The 20,741-nt window shown below is 40.3% G+C and overlaps 2 long non-coding RNA genes across 2 annotated transcripts in view; one reads left to right on the top strand and one right to left on the bottom strand.

The window, feature by feature from the left end:
- The first annotated feature begins 5,744 nt into the window (after positions 1 to 5,744).
- On the top strand, positions 5,745 to 7,162 carry LOC136699091 (uncharacterized). Its single transcript, XR_010803604.1, has 3 exons — positions 5,745 to 6,252; positions 6,334 to 6,592; positions 6,677 to 7,162. It is a non-coding gene; the product is annotated as an uncharacterized lncRNA (long non-coding RNA).
- Positions 7,163 to 11,022: 3,860 nt separating this feature from the next.
- LOC136699158 (uncharacterized) overlaps positions 11,023 to 20,741 on the bottom strand; it is a 48,202-nt gene continuing 38,483 nt past the window's right edge. Inside the window, exon 3 of the long non-coding RNA XR_010803620.1 lies at positions 11,023 to 11,146. This is a non-coding gene — a long non-coding RNA (uncharacterized lncRNA). The remainder of the gene's footprint in view (positions 11,147 to 20,741) is intronic.

Genomic DNA, 20,741 nt, shown 5'->3' on the forward strand with positions numbered 1-20,741 from the left:
GTGCTGGTGTGTGTGTATTAGACATCACACCTGCTCTGTGGGGGTCCTGAGCGCTGAAGAACAGGGGGAAAGCAAGGAAACAACGTATGCAGAGCAACAGATGGACTACGGTTTGTAATTGTAGAACTACAAAGTGCTCCTGTCTGGTCGGTGAAGCTGAGAGAGGGGACAGTGAGTGCAGAAGTAAAGAGGTGGTTATGTTATGGCTGAACAGTGTATGTGTCTGTTACTGTTTCTGAGTGTGTGTGGCGGGGGGGTAGTGTGTGAGCGTGTGTCAGTGAGAGAGAAAAGGGGCTGTGTGTATGTGCTGTGTCTGTGAGACTCAAGGGCAGTTTATTTATATATTTATATGAAATAAAAAGATAAATTATATTCACACAGTTCAACGGCTGCATGCAGAGGCCAGAAGAATGTGTGACATAGTGAGGGTCTGAAGGAGTGAAGCAGTGAAGGGGTGAAGGAGTGAGGAGATGATTGGAATGCAGTGTGGAAACTCCCAGGAGGCATTGTTGAATATTCAGAGCTGACTGTGAAAAGCAGGTGACGAGCTTCAGCAGCTGGGTGTTTGTCCTGCAGTGTGGAGGTTGTAGGTTCTGGATGGAGAACACCTCTGTTGGTCCTTCTTCGAATGAGTGTGTGTGGAGTGTTGTGTGGAATTACAGCTGAATTACAGCTCTGTAAACTGTAGCAGGAGAAAGGTCAGAGGTGATGACTCAGCACTCATGTCTATTGTCTCTAAACTGAACAGAGCGGTATTCTGCTTTAATCTTTCCAAAAATATTAATCTCTTCCCACGTGTGCTCTCTCCCAAGTCCCTCCTTTAATTTGACCTTTTACAGTGAAAAACAGGCTAAGGTTCTCAGGAAAAAGCTGCAGTATTGTGTAACCACCTCACCTGGTTTAAGGGGGAACCACATTCCTCAGCCCTCCAGGTAACTATGCAGTCCCAGTCTGAACATTTCTGTATAACAGGTGTGACAGTTGCACAATACTGCATCTTTGTTCTGAAGAACCTTAGCTCAGGGTCAGCCATGATATGGGGCGCCTAGAGCAGAGAGGGTCAAGGGCCATGTTCAAGGGCCCAACAGTGGCAGCTTGGTGGTGCCAAGACTTGAAAACAAACATCTGATCAGTAACTGACAGCTCAATAAACAGCAGCTCCATCAGAAAAGTTTCCTTCTTATAACCACAAAAATAAGTACAAATACAGTTAATGTCTGTCACTGTGCACATGTTGATGAATGTGACAGCAGCTCTGACAGAGGCAGTGGGACATGATTAAACCAGTGGTGTTGGTGAACCAGCACCTTAACACAATACTGTGATTACATTTGTGTGATTACCACTGAGATGATTTATTATCAGATACTGGATCCTTATTACTCTGTAACAGACTGTTGCTGTGGGAGCAGTACTGTTTAATGATGATTATTTCATTTTCATAAACATAATAACTCACCCGTACATCTTTAAATGTCACCAGGTATTTCAACACACTGAACTTTCCTGCACTATGCCTCTACTGGTTACACTCAGGTGTTTATCTCTGATAACAGTAACCATCACTGTGGAGCATTTCACATAAACTCTGTGAGTGTCTGTTTATACAACACAAAAATTATATAAAGACTATTTCTAGCTTTAAGGCCTCGGGTTGTTTCAAAGCTGAAGGATTAAACAAGTTTCGCTGTAAACAGAGAGAGTTATCACAGCATTGTCTGTTAGTTTTATAGATGTGGAGATCAACATATTATTCTTTATCTACTTCATCTACACTCTTCAGATCATTCTTCATCTACACCTCCACACTGTTCACTTATTGGGGACTGAAAACCATGCAGGAGGAAGTACAGGCGCTGGTCATGAATTTAGAAAATCATGAAAAAGTGGATTTATTTCAGTAATGTCATTCAAAAAGTGAAACTTGTACATTATACTCATTCATTACACACAGACTGATATATTTCAAGTGTTTATTTCTTTAAATTTGATGATTATAACTGACACCTAATGAAAACCCCACATTCAGTTTCTCAGAAAATTAGAATATTACTGAAGACCAACACAAACAAAGGGTTTTTAGAAACGCTGGCGAAGTGAAAAGTATGAACACATACAACACTCAATACTTAGTTGGGGCCCCTTTTGCCTGAATTACTGCAGCAATGTTGCATGGCATTTACACTGGAAACTACACTGGGCCTCAAGCATGTGGATTCTGTGCCTCTCCTCTCTTGCTCCAGACCTTGATTTCCAAAGGAAATATAAAATTTACTTTCATCAGAGAACATAACTGTGGACCACTCAGCAGCTGTCCAGTCCTTTTTGTCTTTAGCTCAGACGAGACACTTCTGACGCTGTCTCTTGTTCAGGAGTGGCTTCACACAAGGAATGTGATAGTTGAAACCCATGTCTTACATACGTCTCTGTGTGGTGGTGGTTCTTGAAGCACTGACTCCAGCTGCAGTCCAGTCTTTGTGAATCTCCCCCACATTTTTGAATGGGTTTTGTTTCACAGTTCTCCCCAGGGTGAGGTTATCCTATTGCTTGTACACATTTCTACCACATCTTTCAGTTCACCTCTCTATTAATGGGCTTGGACACAGAGCTCTGTGAATAGCCAGCCTCTTTAGTAATGACCTTTTTTGTCTTGCTCTGCTTGTGTAAGGTGTCAATGGTCTTTTGGACAACTGTCAAGTCAGCAGTCTTCCCCGTGATTGTGGAGCCTACAGATCTAGACTGAGAGACCATTTAAAGGCCTTTGCAGGTGTTTTGAGTTAATTATGAGCTGATTACAGTGTGGCACCAGGTGTCTTCAATATTGAACCTTTACACAAAATTCTTATTTTCTGAGAAACTGAATTTGGGGTTTTTATTAGTTGTTAGTTATAATCATCAAATTAAAATAAATAAACACTTGAAATGTATCAGTCTGTGTGTATTGAATGAGTAGCTGACAACTGTTTACAAGTTTCACTTTTTGAATCGAATAACTGAAATAAATTAAGTTTTTCATGATATTCTAATTTAATGAACAGCACCTGTACAGTTTACAGTTTTTTCCCCAAAAACACACAGAAAAGCACAAGCCCCAGTTTAGATTTACAGAATTATTAGTCCCAGTGAGCAGCCTAATTGAAAGCATTTACATCAAGTATGTGACATTGTACAGTTTTCTGAGCTGAGAAAAGCATTATGCTCAGTACCACAGACCTTTCTAACTGGTGTAAACTCATTCCCCAAAAAACTGGCACAGAATGGAAAATAAAAGTAACTAATTTAAGTGTGAATGTAAATAATATTTCCTCTATTACATTTTAAACATAACACCATCATATTTAGATGTTCTATGCCATAAATAGAATAGTTTTTTGAAAAGAAATATAGGGTATTTTGGAAGTGTATATTAGTTTAACAGATTATAGTTATTCTTTCATTACGTCTGACGTGTCTTTGTGCTTGAGTGTGTCTTGACTTGGTGAGTTTTCTTTCAAAGTTTCATTTGACTAAACCAAGTAAAATACCTTCCAAGGTATTTTATTTTTTTTACATTTTGCCTTTTGTACACAATGGCAATTCATAGTGATTTACAGAGTGATACAGGAAAATTACAGTAGAAGAATTTAAAATGTAAAAGGTAGTCACGTGCTTGTCCTCTCGTCTGTTTTGCCCACCATGTGCTCACTAGCACATGGCTCTGTTTGTTATTGTTCATGTCTCTGCCCTTGTCCCGCCTTTCTTCCGTCTCCTCATCAGTGTTATTTGTAATCCTGCCCCTTCATTATCTGTTCCTTCTGTTTGTTTCCCAAGTCTAGTCTGTCCATCTCTGCTGTTCTTCATTTAGTCCACTTTTGTTTTGTAATCCTAGTCTGTCTTAGTTTTGTTATATTTGGTAAATAAAAGTCTTTGTGTTTTAGCGTGTGTGTCTGCCTCCGTCAGTCTGCCCCATCAAGCCTGACAGAATGACCAACCTTCTTAAGGACGCAGCTAACACGGACAAGCCCCTGCCTCCGTGGACGTCATGGCAAGGCCCCCTGCTTCCGTGGATGTCGTCGCAGGGCCCCCTGCTTCCGTGGATGTAGTCCCAGGGCCCCCTGCCTCTGTGGACATCTCCGCAGGACTCTCCACTCTGGATCCAGTGAGGGCGACGATCCAGGCTGCTCCGGACTCAACAAGGGCGGCGATCCAGGCCGCTCCTGTTCCCGAGATGGCGGCGACCTCCGCCACTCCTGTCCCTGCGAAGGCGGCTTCCACAGCCGCTCCTGTCCCTGCGAGGGCGGCTTCCACAGTTTACAGTCCCTGTAAACATCCTAGTCCCAGTTCCCCTGCCACGTCCTGTCCATTCCCCATTTCTGTCCAGTGTATTGTCTCCTGTCTCCTCTCATTCCTTGTCTCAAGTTCAGTCCCCTGTCCATTCCCAGTTCGCCATTCTATCACCTGTCCAATCCCAGAACCTGGCCTCACTCCTGTCATCTGTCCTGTTTCCCTTCCAGTCCCGTTAATAATCCTGTCTAGTCCCCGTTCCCATCCAGTGTCCAGTCCAATGTCAAGCACCCTGTCCTATCCCCTGTCCTGTATAAAGATATAATAATGCCTTCTTTAATTCTACATTAAACATAAAATTTTCAAGTTATTTATTAAAACCACTTTCACTCCTTTAGAGAACAAACAGAAATCCAGTTATTACTTCTTTAAACGACGACTTGTTTTTTTTTTAAAAAAAGCACTGTTTGACTTTATTTTAAATAGAAGCCAAGTGGCAGAAGGTATCCAGTTTGGTGGTCTCAGGATTCCATGTCTGCTTTTTGCAGATGATATGGTCTTGTTGGCTTCAACGAGCTGAGACCTCCAGCTCTTGGTGGATCAGTTGGCAGCCGAGTGTGAAGCCAAATGGATGAGAATCAGCACCTCCACATCTGAGTTCATGGTACTCAGTCGGAAAAGGGTGGAGTGCTCTCTCCAGGTTGGAAGTGAGATCCTGCCACAACTGGAGGAGTTTAAATACCTCTGGGTCTTGTTCACGAGTGAGGGAAAGATGGAGAAAGAGATTGACAGGCGGATCAGTGCAGCGTCAGCAGTAATGCGGGCTCTGTACTGGTCTGTTGGTGGTGAAGAGAGAGCTGAGCAAAAAAGCAAAGCTCTGGATTTACCGTTCAATCTACGTACCAACCCTCACCTATGGTCATGAGCTTTGGGTAGTGACCGAAAGAACAAGATCGCAGGTACAAGCGGCTGAAATGAGTTTTCATTCGGAGTGGAGCCGCTGCTCCTCCACGTTGAGAGGAGATAATTGAGGTGGTTCGATATCTGGTCCGGATGCCTCCTGGACGCCTTCCTGGTGAGGAAGTCTAACAACAGCCAATGTGTTCAGGAAGTCTAAAGATCACCCTGTTCAGGAAGTCTATCGACAGCTACTGTGTTCAGGAAGTCTAACGACAATCACTGTGTTCAGGAAGTCTAACGACAATCACTGTGTTCAGGAAGTCTAACGACATGCATATAGTCACCAGACACACCACATGTTACACCTGCTGTCCATATGTAACATGATGCTTTCACTAAACAGCATCATGTTAATCCAGCTATCATGTTAATCCAGCTAGCATCATGTTACACCAGCTAGCATCATGCTAATTCTGCTAGCATAGGCTGCGTCACTAACAGCACACCCAGTAATTTAGTGGGAACACAGACTATTAAGAACATCACTAACTTAATTTACATTATTCCCCACACATTTAAAGATATTTCTTATGAATGTAACCAGTGTCTAAAAGAGAGTAAAGCTAATGTCTTACTTTGGATGGAGAACTTTCAGCTCCAAAGCATAACACTGAACAAGTTTATAATGTTCATTTAAACACACCTCCCACCAAAATAAACTCGCAGCAAATAAGGAGTAAATATTATTTCCTTCACAGCCGTTGTCTCATACAGAGGTGTGTTTCTCTGAATGTAGTCCGTCTGAAAACACTTAAGCCCTGGAAGAAGGCAGGGGTTTAGTCCACAGGCCTGGAGCCTGTTTGCTCTGTGAATGTTGACCAACATCGTGTTTAATCCGTTATTTTTATATTTGATGACATCGGCCAGGACCCAGATGCCCCCGATGGCCCTCCTGATGACCTGTCTGAATTGGAGGATTTGATGAAGCTGAGTCCTTTGTCAGAGTGGAGGAAAATGACCTACACACAAAGACGCTTTTACAGACCCTGTCTTCCCCTCTCAAGCATCAGGAGCAGAAGAAGATATAAGGTCTTAGTGAATAACAATGTGAGCGTTTAACCATAAATGTAAATGGGAGCACAACTAACCTGAATGTCTTTATCTTGTCAGAGGTTTTCAGAGGGACTGATGGAGCGCCAGGCTATGAACGTGTGGTGAGGCTGGCCAGGTTCCTGGTGGACTTGCGCGATGAAGCCTGTCTGTCAGAGATAATAGTTGCCGACATCATCGCTCTCTGGAACCGTCTGCCAGATGTCGACAAGCAACGTGTCTCTTACCAGCCGAGGCACAGGGAGCAGCTCCTTCAGGGGCGCTTTAAGGCCAGCCATTCAAAGACCACAGTCTGCAGCGGGGTTGAGAGCTTAAAGCGGTAGGTTAATTATTCTTCTTGACAAGGAATTTAATGTTGTATGATCTGTGCTGGCACATTATGTTATGGGCTGCGATCCTGCAGGACTGCGGCAGGATCAGGAGGATGGTCCTGAACTTCTCTTGTTTCAGCCGGCATCTCAGCCACCCCAGCCAGCGCTTCAGCCAGTCCAACTGACCCCTCAGCCAACCCAGCCAGCTCAGGCTGAAAGAAAATGGAGCAGGACAAGTGTGGAGGAGACAGAAGGAAGCAGAAGAGTTGAGTAAGCTACAAGGTTCCATGCTTTCCATCAAATTTCACCAGCAAACCCACTACAGATGTTCCAGCTGTGGGCAGCCAAAGACCAGGGAGTTTGGACATAGCAGAATAGGACACTGATCTTTCTGTGCCACTGCAGAAGGAAAGACATTAGAGGAGTTGCTGGCTGAGCAAGAGCAGCAGGGGACCACTGACATTTTTCACAGGGACATCCATGTACACATAATCTATCTGTATTTATTGTTCAATGCTTTTCTTGCATTTGTATTTGTACTTAAACATGCTTTAAGTGTTAAAACAGAGACATAGTAGTCAGCAGCATATGCTCTCAATGACTTTTATAGTTAATATTGAATACTGCTCTAGTCAAGATTTATTACATTCACTGCAATTAATCCAGTATCTAGTATATATTTATATATCTATATATATGTATCAATAATGTACTTACATATATAGGATGTGACCTTTGTAAAGACATTAGCCGCTTGTATTATGTATATAATGTTGACAATTTTCACAAACCTAGAAAAGTACTGTCATAAGCTTTTAAATAAATTAGATAAACAGTAATATAGTTTCTTGTGTTGTTCAATAAATTAATGTATTTTACTATTTACTATTTCTGAATAAAAAATTAGTTATCATTTGTTAAAACAATGTAAGTAAATCTAGTAATTTCACTCACGTCTACACTAAATTATTAAACACTAACAAATGCTAAACACTACTGAACAAAATGATCATCATTGTTTACACATTGTCTAAAGAGCACATGTGGAGTGTTTACAAATTCAAAGTGCACCCTTTTCCCCCCTCATTCTATTAGAATCTGCCTTGGCCAATGAGAGCATGCAGCCCGCCCACCACATGGCTACTTAGTCCAGAGTTGCTCCTCCTCTTAAAACAGCAAGAACAGAACAGTGTACAGTACAACCATAGTATCAGATACACTACCTCTATTATATAGTCCGTATATTCACTATTTTTTACATTTATGGGGGTTTCCAATCTTCATAACATTATCTCTGAGTTCACAAAGCCTCAAACATAGTCATTATACACTGATATCAGTCATAGGGGATGAAAGCAGTTATAGTCGAGTTAAAATATTAACCTTTATTTGGCTCAGACGCAGAAGCGAACGCTGGGAAATATGCAGATCACATGGCCTTTAAAAGCCCTTGATTGGGTACGTCTCAGTGAGGTTGGCCCCTCTTCACACACCCCGTCCTCCCCAACTTTTTTATTGCCTTCTCGCTTGGAGAAGAACAATGAACAAAGGCAAACACCCAGGAGCTAGAAACAAAAGAAATAAATGTTGTATACTCAGCCTAGCCTCTGAAGGCCAGAAATCCTCAAATTCCATCCTGCTTTCTCCAGTGTTTCTGTGCAGCGCAGATTTAAAAACAAGGTTATAATGTTTCAGAGAACCATTAGTTAATAGTTGATGGTTGTTCTATCGTTCTAAATAAGATGTTAAAATACACATGGTTTCTCATTGGTTGCTGTTTATCTTCAGCAGGAATAAGAAGCATTTATGTATTTTGTTCAACATTTACATTTAAATAGGCATTCAGTACTTCATGGATTTAGAGAAAGTTCTACGGTATTTTCCTTGATTTATTAAGGTTTGTTTTTGCACACAACGGTGTTATAAATTGAAAATATTAACGATACATATTTGGATCCGAAGAAACGTAAAATCATTCTCTAACGGGGGCCATCCACTGACCGACTCAGGCTCAGTGTGCTCCCTGCTGACCCTAGGGTTTCTTAATGTTTTAAAACCAGAAAGACACTAGACACATGATCATACAGTTCCAGTAGTGCTGTACTACAAGCATTCCGTGAAGTAGAATGCATACAACACATACATTTAAGTTAATCCCATTCTGATGTTCAGCTGTTTTGTCAAAATGCTGCATTTTCTCTGATACCCCGCCCCCTGTGGGCCTAAGTGCATAATTACACTCTGAAACACACACCTTCCATATTCACACAGCATTTCTGATGGTCGTCTTACTGTTAAAATAGATTTTGAAAATACAATCAACACTTTGTGAATGGAGTATTTCTTTTAAATAAAATGATGTATATTTCAGCTCCACCGACCATACAGCAGCACTTGTAGTTATAGACATGTAGTTCACCTGTTTTTCTGCATACTTTATCCCCATCTCTTCCAGCTCTTCAGTGGTCAGAACCCCACAGGACAACCAAAGAGCAGGTATGGTTAGAGTGATGGATCATTCTCAGCGCTGCAGTGACACTGTGTCACTGTGGTGGTGTTGTGCTGATGTGAGAGTATCAGATAAAACAGTGCTGCTAGAGTTAGTGTTACTCCTCAGTGGTACTGCTGGACTGAGAACAAACATTGTTGTTCCACCTTGTAGATGTGACGTCAGAGACAGGAACTGTTGCTGCTCTTTGTGTCGGTCGTCCTCTAGTCCTCCATCAGTGGACACAGGATGCCGCCCACAGGACGCTGCCTATTTTTGATTGGTGGACTATTCACGGTCCAGCAGTGACACTCAGCGCTTTAAAAACTCTAGCAGCATCTAGCAGCACTGCTGTGTCTGATCCAATTATTACCAGCACAACACACGCTAACACACCACAATCACATCAATGTCACTGATCATATCTGCTCTGAGGGGGTACGGACCATTGAAGAGAAGGGTGAAATGGAGATAAAGTATGCAGAGAGACAGGCTGACTACAGTCTGTAATTATAGAACTACAAAGTGCTCCTGTGGAGAGAGTGGAGCAGAGAAAGTAGACAATTAGTAAAGGCAGGTGTTCCTAATCCAGTGATTGTTCAATGTATGTGTGGCCATGTATTTTTAAATCATTGTGGCAAACATTTTGGCAAAATAATTAATAAATATGACAGTAATTAAAACTATTGGCTGGTACACAAAGGAAATACATGTCCAAATTTAATGTCTCATTAACATATTATTCTACTAATAGCTTTAAAAATCCAATGTAATTTGCTCAGTTTCTTTGCCTCATGTTGTCAGCTTTAAGTTAACCAGAGATGATGCTATGTGTTTTCCTCATAACCTATGTGCTTTAATATACATTTAAATACATTTAAATAATACATTTTAATCTGACTGAGGTGTATGTCATAACTGTGGAGGGTCTCTCAGAAGCCCATGGTAATGCAGACCTCAGGTGATCCAATGGTGAACAAATAAAAAACAAAAACCAAGACTGTTCATGTCTAAATAATCTGTGATTTAAGACCTCCACGCTACTTTCAATGGGTGGATGAAGAAGAAAAAGAGCACTTTTGGAAATAAACTCCCTCCTAAATTCAACACAACATACAGGACAGATAAACACACAAACACACACACACAACCCTACTTTCTTACTCTGAACATCCATACTTCTAGCAATTAATAAATGTCCACCTTAAGCACATAGGGCTGTTTCTTGGTAACACAGGTCTTTAAGGACTTGCAGTCACACTTTTATGCAGCCATTCTGCACTTTTACATTTAAATCATTTTTTCATTTGAAACAACAAATCCCAAACAAATGTCTACTGCTCCAGGACTCCACCAAATCGAGCAGTTGACTAGGTACAGTGATAATCTGTGTGGGTGTGTAATCTGTGTTGTCCTAGTGTCTGGAGCTTTATACCTAGAGAGTGAAGATCAGTTAAAAGGAGATCCCAGCCCACAGCAGCTGTCCAATCAGGAGTGAGGGGCAGCTCAGTCACAGAAAGAAGGCATGGCGGCACTCTTTACCGTCCACTGGGTAATATTTGTCATGAAAGTCATAAGAGAGAGAGAGCAAGGGAAAACAAAAGAGAAAGAGTGGGTGAGAAAGGGATTTTGTATAAATCCAAAAAGCTGTGAATTCCTGTAGCTTGGATCATATCTAAATAATGAAATTTAAGCCCAAGCATTTTTCTCATTGGGAAAACCGAATGTGTTTTTAGAAATTGGCACCATAGTGCACAGTATTCCACATAATGCCATGCAATCTTTTTAATAAATAAATGAATGAAACATGCCAGAAAAACTGCTTCAACATTAGAATTTTCTATGTAATATATAACAGCTAATTGTAGCTTTGTTTTGTTGTTTTCTGAATGGTTCTAACCTGAACAAGATGGTAGATGATGAAGGTGCCGATGCCAGCTCTACTCCACTCCGCATGCACCAACAGGAAGGAGATATAAGCCTCGTTGTATTTCACATCTGGCTCCATGAAGCCCAATCCGATCACCACTGTCTTCTAAAGCACCAGCACAATGAAGTCTGGATACTGCAGGCACTGCAGCCATAGAGCACACACACAATTGTCTTTGTGAATTGTGGGGGTCACCTGGAGGAATACTCGCATTGTGGGGTCCATCCTTTCCCAAGGTGCTACAGACTTGAAAAAAATAATGCTTTGTCAAAATGCACTTGTGAATCTTAATATCACTTCAAATTACAAATATCTCACCAAAATTGATTCTAACCTGACCTCGTCCTGACTTGTGGGGACATTTCAGGTTTGGAGTATATTTGGGGACCGAACATTACACAATATATATTATCACCTGTTCTCATTCTTTGTGGGGACCAATTTCATTTTGAGAGAGAACAATGTGTAATCTATAATTAATGCAGAACTAATCCAGGCTGAGGCATTAGTTTAAAGATTAATTTATCAACCTTTAACGTTATTTGAACTAATTTGTTCTTTTATTAACCTCTGAAAAAGATGCACAGATGTGTGCATACTGTAGAAGCAATGAAGTTAGAAACTGTGAGAATAAAACACAATATAAATAAATAATACCTTGAATAACTGATGAGCTTAGCTAGGATAAAGAAAATTAAAAATCAATATGAACACACAATATAAACTCAGAATAATTGACATGAGACAGTCCATCTATGATATTAACCAAGAACTCCATTACGAACACTGTACTTACACTCGCTGTCCGTTATATTAGTTGCTCTTACCATGTAGGAGCACTGCCATGTCTGATCCACTCATACCAGAGCAACACATTAATTGTGCTTGTGCAATGCATGGGACCTACACTACTGGACTGTTTGGTCCCTTGTTGGATTTTCACTACCACAACCTCACCCCAAGAAATGTATCTGGAATCAAAACAATGGCATTTGGAAACCACAACAACGGCGGTGGTAACGTTAAGCGGTGTTTACTCATGGTGTATTGGCGTGTTGTTGTTGTTTGGGAGTGAACACAGCTCCGTCATCAGTTCAGACAGATCAGTAGAGTTTTTTCCTTCCTTGTTGCTGCGTCCAGCTCTCGCTGGATTCTTTCGTCTGCCACCGATCCAAGGAGCATTTGAACCTCATAAGCATAAGACCACGGCGTAATTTTACAAGCTGCCATCGGATTAAAAAAAAAAGTGATCTCTGCTGTTGATTTTAAAGATGCAAGGTGTTCCTAACAAAATAAAAATCACATCACAGCATTGCAGAGACAGGTTTAATAGCCCATGGCTCAGATGTATACAGTGAACAAACAGCTTTCCAGGAACTTTCCATCAACATGAGCTTCTCCACTCCATGGAATTCACTGACTCTTCAGGGTGTTCACTTATAGGTGACAAAAAAAAATAATAATAATTTTTGCTCTTTTACCAACATCTTTTTTGGCACAAATTGCATGATTTAATTATTAAGGCTGTTTTTTCTTATAACATGCAAAAGAGAAAATAGACCTACATTGGCACTCAAAATGGTATCAAGCCCCATGGCAAATTAGGATTATTAACATATTTTCTTTTTTGCAACAAGTGATTAAAATAATAATTTAAACAGATAAAATTGTTTTCTCCCAATCCAACAAAAAATGTCTAAAATAACTACTGCCTTAGAATTATTAAACACCTTTTAAAACCCTTTGTGACAGGTGTAATTAATACTTAGTAGAGTACCTTTTTACTATTTCTTTATACTTGACTGAATCCATCTCATTCATAAAACAAGTACATTCATAAATAGCATTCAATTACATGCTTCTTGATGGATTCCTGATATGTGATCACACTGCACGATTGTAGCCCCGGTTTCCTTGTCATAGACTGTTTTAGGAGATCACAGGCACAACCCTTAGGTCAGAGGCAAATCAACACTCTCATTTGCTACGTTTGAACCGCTGAAAACGTGATCCAAGAGCTTGCCCAGAAATCGCTGATGCCATGCAAACAGCCAATAAATATCCAGCAGGTTTATCTGGACCCGTCTCCAGTAGTATGAAACTTGTGACTGACAGTGAGCGAAGAGACAAGCTACCATCAATGAGAATTTGAGGCATAGGCTGATGAGAAGGAGAACTACACAATTGTCTGTGTTGTGTCTACTGGTCCTGTTCTGTATGTATTTTAAGACCTTTGTAATTACTGCATTGTGCTCTCTGGACTAATGTTCTGTATTACATCCTGAGAGAAACATAGTTTCATTTAACTGAAATGCATTACATTTGTATTTTATCACTATGGCAATATCTCAATTGGTACAATTTAGCTGTACCAATCAGATTGCAAGGTTTGTTTAACCAATCAGAACACTGATTTGTTGCTGTCAATCACAGCGCTATTTCACCAAAAGAACTCTGGTTCTTAAACTGGTTCCATTCCTGATTCTTGGAACCTTGGTTCTTTCCAGTGAACTGCTGCATTTCTACATGTTTAAAGGGGAAACAAGTATACGTCATTAGCGGGGGAGTCACTATGCCTGAATATAGCACCAGCGCCAAAGACTGTAAGACTCATTGTTAGAGTCATTGTTTATTCTTTGTTTACCATGGAGTCAGACCCGAGTGAGAAATAATACTGTGTAAATGTTGCAGAGTTCAGAGCCGTCCTGCTGAGCTTGTGAACAGCATAGAAACGTAACCGAGAGCTGTGGCTCTGACCAACATAAATGGAATCGTGCCTAACAGCACCAGAAACACAAAAACGGGGCATGTTCCTGTTTTATTTCCTTTTATTTATTTATTTGAAATGTTGTAAATGACCCTGTCAAGCTCCACAGTGCAATAACGCTGCATTTGAAACACAGATTTCTTGATTAATTAAACCTCGTCACACCCACAGACAACGTCACGGTTCTCGCTGAAAAACCAACTCTTCTTTGGTTTCAGCTGGGAACAAACTTTTCTGGGTCGCGAGTTTGTGTAGCTGGAAACATACCTAACGGTTCCAAATTTACCTTGCGAACTGGAACTGTTCTGGTTCCTTTTTGGTGGAAAAGCACTATCAGAGATACAGGGATACAATAGAGTAGGGGTCCCCAATTACTTTTCCTCAAGGGCCACATCCAACAAACATCACAAAGGCAGGGGCCAGTGTTTCAGTGTAAAAGTGGGTGGGCACAATTATTCTTTCTATAATAATAAGCAGTGTGATTTATGCAATTGTAGGCTGCCAACGTTCTGAAACCAAATTAAGGGACACAAAGCCCAGGGGTTACCTTTCTGAACAGCGTTAATGCAGTATAAGTGCTGTACTATTTTAAATACAAACTGGATTCCAAAAAAGTTGGGACACTAAACAAATTGTGAATAAAAACTGAATGCAATGATGTGGAGGTGCCAACATTTAATATTTTATTCAGAATAGAACACAAATCACAGATCATAAGTTTAAACTGAGAGAATGTATCATTTTAAGGGAAAAATGTGCTGTTTCAAAATTTCATGGCGTCAACAAATCCCAAAAAAGTTGGGACAAGGCCATTTTTTACCACTGTGTGGCATCCCGCCTTCTTCTTACAACACTCAACAGACGTCTGGGGACAGAGGAGACCAGTTTCTCAAGTTTAAAAATAGGAATGCCCTCCCATTCATGTCTATCACAGGCCTCTAACTGTTCAATCGTCTTAGGCCTTCTTTGTTGCATCTTCCTCTTTATGATGCTCCAAATGTTCTCTACAGATAAAAGACCTGGACAGTAGGCTAGCCATTTCAGGCCCCGGATCCTTCTCCTACGTAGTCATGATGTGATTGCTGCAGAATGTGGTCTGGCATTATCTTGTTGAAAAATGCAGGGTCTTCCCTGAAAGAGATGCATCTAGATGGGAGCATATGTTGTTCTAGAACCTGAACATAGTTCTCTGCATTAATGGTGCCTTTCCAGACATGCAAGCTGCCCATGCCACAAGCACTCATGCAACCCCATACCATCAGTGATGCAGGCTTCTGAACGGAGCGTTGATAACAACTTGGGTTATCCTTGTCCTCTCTGGTCCGGATGACATGGCGTCCCAGTGTTCCATAAAGAACTTCAAATTGTGACTCATCTGACCACAGAACAGTCTTCCATTTTGCCACACTCCATTTTAAAAGTCCCCTGGCCTATTGCACACGTCTGAGCTTGTGGAGCTTGCTTAGAAATGGCTTCCTCTTTGCACTGTAGAGTGTCAGCTGGCAACGGTGGATGGCACGGTGGATTGTGTTCACTGACAATGCTTCCTGGAAGTATTCCTGAACCCATTCTGTTATTTCCTTGACAGTGGCATTCCTGTTTGAGGTGCAGTGACGTTTAAGGGCCCGGAGATCACGAGCATCCAGTAGAGTTTTACGGCCTTGACCCTTACGCACAGCAATTGTTCCAGATTCTCTGAATCTTTTGATGATGTTATGCATGGTTGATGATGATAACTTAAAAGTCTTTGCTATTTTACGCTGGGTAACACCATTCTGGTATCGCTGCACTATCTTTCTGTGCAACAATGGTGGAATTGGTGATACTCTTACCATCTTAGCTTCAGAGAGACACCGACACTGTGAGAAGCTCTTTTTATACCCCATCATGTTGTCAATTGACCTAATTACAATTAGATCTAAAGTGAAAGCATCTCATTGGTCTAAAAGACAATATTATCCTTATTACAATTCCATAGTTAACTTATGTTCAGTAAAAATGTTATATCATTATTAAACATAATCATTTTTAAACACATTTGCTGCTGATGTTTTACAGTTTACTATCACGTCCTATACATAATATACAGTCTGCTTATTTAGGAGTTCTGTATTTGTCTTATGTGAAATTATCTGATGTGATTATAGTAGTTGTAAACTTGTAGCTTCTTTAGGACATGGTGCTAACATTAGCTCTATCTAAAAGCAGAGCTGTAAAATCCCACTTTTTCAGCATGCACCTGCTGCTCTCAGCCCCGCCACAAAACAAACCGCTGTAGGAGGGGCTGAGACTCCATTGGCTGCAGAACTAAATGATGGACAGTTAATACAAGTGAGGAACAATGAGAAGCATTGATGGATCTGTGGAGTACCTGCCCCTCCCTCTGGCTAAGGGAGAGCTGCGGAGCTTCTGTCTGTTACAAACTATACGTTTTTTACAGTCTAACCTCAAAACAATGGTATTGAACCAACACAGGACACCTTTTATTACAAATATAGCTTTCAGTGTCCAAATATGAGACAATGTTTGGGAACCCTATGTCCCCTCATGCTCGAGGTCTGAATTCAACTCGTTTGTGGGGAAATGGTCCGAAAGGAGAGCGCGTCAGCACATGTGCATATGCATGCCAGGAATTAACTCTGGCTGTGGCTACAGCCCTGGTCTACTTAAAACATATTTAAGCAATATACAAATCTAGATGGTATTGTCAAAGGAAAATGTCAGGTAAAGAGAAACCATGTTTGCTTTGCCTATGTGTGAAATAAGAAGTGCTGCAGAATGGGCACCACACATGCTTAACTGCTTCTGTTGTGAAAGTGGCATTAGGAAGCACTGAACATGGACATTTATTTTAGGGACCATGTATGGCTGTTATCTGAAATATGATTCGATTTATTCTAGGCTGTTGGCAACAAACATTTAAATGCAATCATTAAAACTAAAAGTTAAAAATAGCTATCCTCATTTTTTGGTTTAACTATAAAATATTACAATAAGCCTGATAATTGAATACTTTTCTAAATAAATTGTCAAGTGATGAAAAAGGCATGGACATAAAGTCCCTAATCTACACTAAGGCGTCGTACTTCTGGAGATAGATCCATGATTTCTTGAAGGATTTTGTGACAAAATTGTTTTGAACAACTCTAATTCCAGGGATGTACAGCAGCTCGATCTTGTCCAGTGTTGAGTTTCAGGTAATGGGAGTAATGGGCTGCATTCCAAGAAGAGACATAGTAATGGTAAGAGAACATGAAAGAAGATACTACTTCACCAAGACAACAAGTATAGAGTAAGCAACAAAGAGGGTCAAGCAGTGTGGGATACCAGTGGAAAGTCTACATGGAGCCGATGTTGGTCATTGCCATGATACCTGGTTGAAATCTCTCCTCCAGGTACAATGTAACCCACTGCCATGCAGGACCTTATAGTCAACTGCATTGAAGACTACAAAGAGGTCAAGGAGAATAATTTTTCATGACAGCAGTAGAAAGGATCTAAAGGACCCAAACCTGTCTGACTTCTAACAAGCACATTCTAATCCATGTGAAGATCCATGCCTCAAGATCAGCCAAATTCAGGGTGCATACACTGAAACACATCTGATATCCAAATCAAGTAATATCCATCACTAGCTATTAGATATTTTTCATTTTTCATATCCACTAGAAACAATACACCAATTTCAGAATGGTGTATTCTGTTGTAAGACTGAAACAACAGATCTGATCAAATTTTGCTTCTACGGTCCGGAAGCATTTTTTTCAGTTTAGGAAGTGGAAATGGCCAGGTCAAAGGATTTCCATTTTGTAAAAATACTGGGAAGTGAAAAACCTGTGAAACTTCTGAAACCAGGTTTCCTGTCTCTTATTTATGAGAAAATAAATCACGTGGAAATTTGAATAAAGGTGTATAAAACAGACAAGAGAAGACCTTTTTAGTAGTTCTATATCAGTTTGATATTGTTCGTGTCGGTATGAAGTTGTATAAATGTGACTCCTGGAAATATTAAAGTCATTATGTCTGCACTAGTCATCTTCTCTTTTGAGACTCGTGTTCGTGAGAGAGCCGGGAAATTTGTGCTTAGAATGAAAGAAAAAGCTCATGTGTTAATATTTTATAGAGTCTTTAATTAATACTGTTTTTTAACATGGAACTTGTTTGGAATAAATAAAAAGGAGGTTTTGTGACACAGTTCTGCAGTAAACACTAGGCCAGTCCCTTTTCTTCATTTAAAAAAAGAAAGTGCTTTGTATGAAACAGACGGACATTTCCTTCTAGTCACCGCCTGAAGCATTGTTCTTTGTGCGTGCAGCTCAGTTTAAAAAATCAGATTTGGTCACAAAATCAGATTTGGTATACTTTTACATGCTGTGTGAATGTAGCCTAACATACTTGCCCGAGAGCCTCCGGAAGAGCCAGCTGCCAGGAAGAATCTGTTGATGCTGTTGTCTTCCCAAGGTCAGTGACCTACGGTGGTGGATCCGCAGACGATTTGTTTTGTCAGGTTTGTTTTATTGGCACCTTTTACAGTCACGGTTTAATAGCAAATCCGACTGTTCTGATGAGTTGTGCTACCTTGTTGCAATGTGCCACATAGCGTACTTTTATACTTACATTTGCTTAAATAAGACACATACTCTGATAAAGCGTATAAAAAAAATAATAATAATAAATGCTGCCAACATAAGTATAAGCAGGACATGTGCACAGCCTGAATCACCTTACTCATTTGTCTCACCTTTTGTTTAGAAATACACGTAATTGATATTCTGTTTGTTGGGATTGAAATAAAATATAGTATGATCGTGGTCAGCGCAAATCATCATGGTTACCTCATATAATCGTGACCATGCAATTATGTAATAATCACGACAGGTCTACTCATACTTAGGGTGATCTGGAGCAAGGGAAAAGATTGAGGGGGGATGGTCTAGAGAAAATGGCATGTGACAAACCCTGAGGCATGAAAAGAAGCCATAACGTAAAGCAAGATACTTTGAAACAGAAAAGTTACAGTGAAAAATATAATTGAATTGAAAAATTCTGCTGCTATTCCATAGCAAAGAGGGAATTAACAACACACTGCTATAAGTATGTGGTTTGTATAGAGCTGGCCCGCAGCTGGCTCCAGAGAGGATGAGTGACACAGCATTAAGGACACCACAACAGCAGGCCTAAAGTGCAGGAAACTCACCACTAACTGCCATTTGAACAGAGTACTCCAGCTCATCAAGGTAGAGATCTACTGATCTTCACTCTAGCAGTCAGGAAACATTACATAGAGACAGACATGGATCCAGTTATCTTAATATGTATCACAAATTTGGATTATACATTTAATTAAAAGGTGACAAACTGCTGTTGAGAAACACAGGCCATATTCCTCACAGTGTACATAACACAGTCTCTGAGTTTGAGCTCAAGTACAAGACATGTCTCAAGTCTTTGAGTGGCAAGTTTACTTTTCCCTGGGAAGCCCGCTGGTTGACCTCTGGCCTAGATTTGTATTTTTGCAATTTAATTTTTTTCAACTTGAATTTATGGGTCCATATTTTTTTAAATCTAAATTTTTTTTTACTCTGAATTTTTGTAATCTGAATATTTCATCACCTCAAAAATTCAAGTTTATCAAATGCAATACAGAAACATTTAAAATATATTCAGACAAATACAATTCAAATATTTAAAATTCAAACAAATATAATTCAAATATTCAAAATTCAGATTCAAATGCTCATCAAATGCTCAAATGCTCCATACCCTTTATTCTGCAAGAGCAAGGGTGGAAGATAACTCACAGGACGATTATATTGCTACAGACAATGGAACGGCTTTGATTACAAGAAATGAGATAAACATAGAGGCAACTGTAGTAGTAGGAAATGTAAAGCGGTTGCAGGTGTGTGTGTGCGGATGGGAAAAGGTGACATCAATAACAGGACTGAGGATTCATCAAGGAAAGAGTTGGTGCTTGGATGAGGAAGTACAGGGGCCCTGCATTAAACAATATTCGTTAGAGGGTTATTCAAATTATTCGGCTAAAGTCCAGCGACAGGTAACTCATGACTGTTCACAGGATATCAACACCTACAGGAGGGTGAATCTAATGTTAACCAGAAGAATGGTGGAGAGCAGGAGAGTGTGAAACAAGGGGTGAAAAAGAAGGGAATTGGGCTGAGAATAAATGTTAAATGGCCAGCTGCAGTAGATAAGGTAGGGTGGAAGTGTATAAATGATGATATGAAAGGTATATTGACTGGCTTGAAGGGATCAGCAGTGAAGAAATTGAATATTTTAGGTATAGATATTTATGAATATGGAAGGGCAAGGTTTCATGCTTTGCAGAAAAAGCAAAGGGGACAAGACAGGGTGAAGTCAAGATTGGAAGTAGAATTGGATACACTATTTTTGAAATTAAGGACTCTTAGAAAGCAGTGCCAAAATTAAGGCCCTACAGAAAGAGCTTAAATGTAGGCTGTCAGTGTTAAGAAGGGGACTAGAAGAAAAAGAAGGAACATGGTTGGGCAGTGTTCTTTAAGAATATTGTTAGTTTTGTGAAGACCTTATTTGGTAAAGATAAATCTGGGAGTTTAAAAGATGAAAAGAGGGAATTAGAGGAACATTTCAATGGTGTGTATACAGATAAAGATGCCACGGGATCTAGGAGCTAGAGATGCCATGGGATATTCCACCATTAGATGAAATTGAGCTGCAAATGGAGATTAGTCCACCAATATGGAGTGAGGTTTAAGATCATGCAAAGGCAGGTTCTGCTCGGGGTACTCTATCAGGTTTAAAATTTGCACCTGAGGTCTTGGAAGTTTTTGTCGAGGTTGATGGTTGTTGTTTGGAAAAAAGGATCATTCCAAAAGAGTGGAGAAATGCTGCCGATATCCTTATCCCTAAGGAGAAAGAAGCTGTGAGTATGGAACAGATTCTGCCCATCAAGTCTTCTTAATTTGGAGGGTG

This window comes from Hoplias malabaricus, chromosome 6 (genome assembly GCF_029633855.1).
Source record: "Hoplias malabaricus isolate fHopMal1 chromosome 6, fHopMal1.hap1, whole genome shotgun sequence".
In the NCBI taxonomy this organism is placed as follows: Eukaryota; Metazoa; Chordata; class Actinopteri; order Characiformes; family Erythrinidae; genus Hoplias; species Hoplias malabaricus.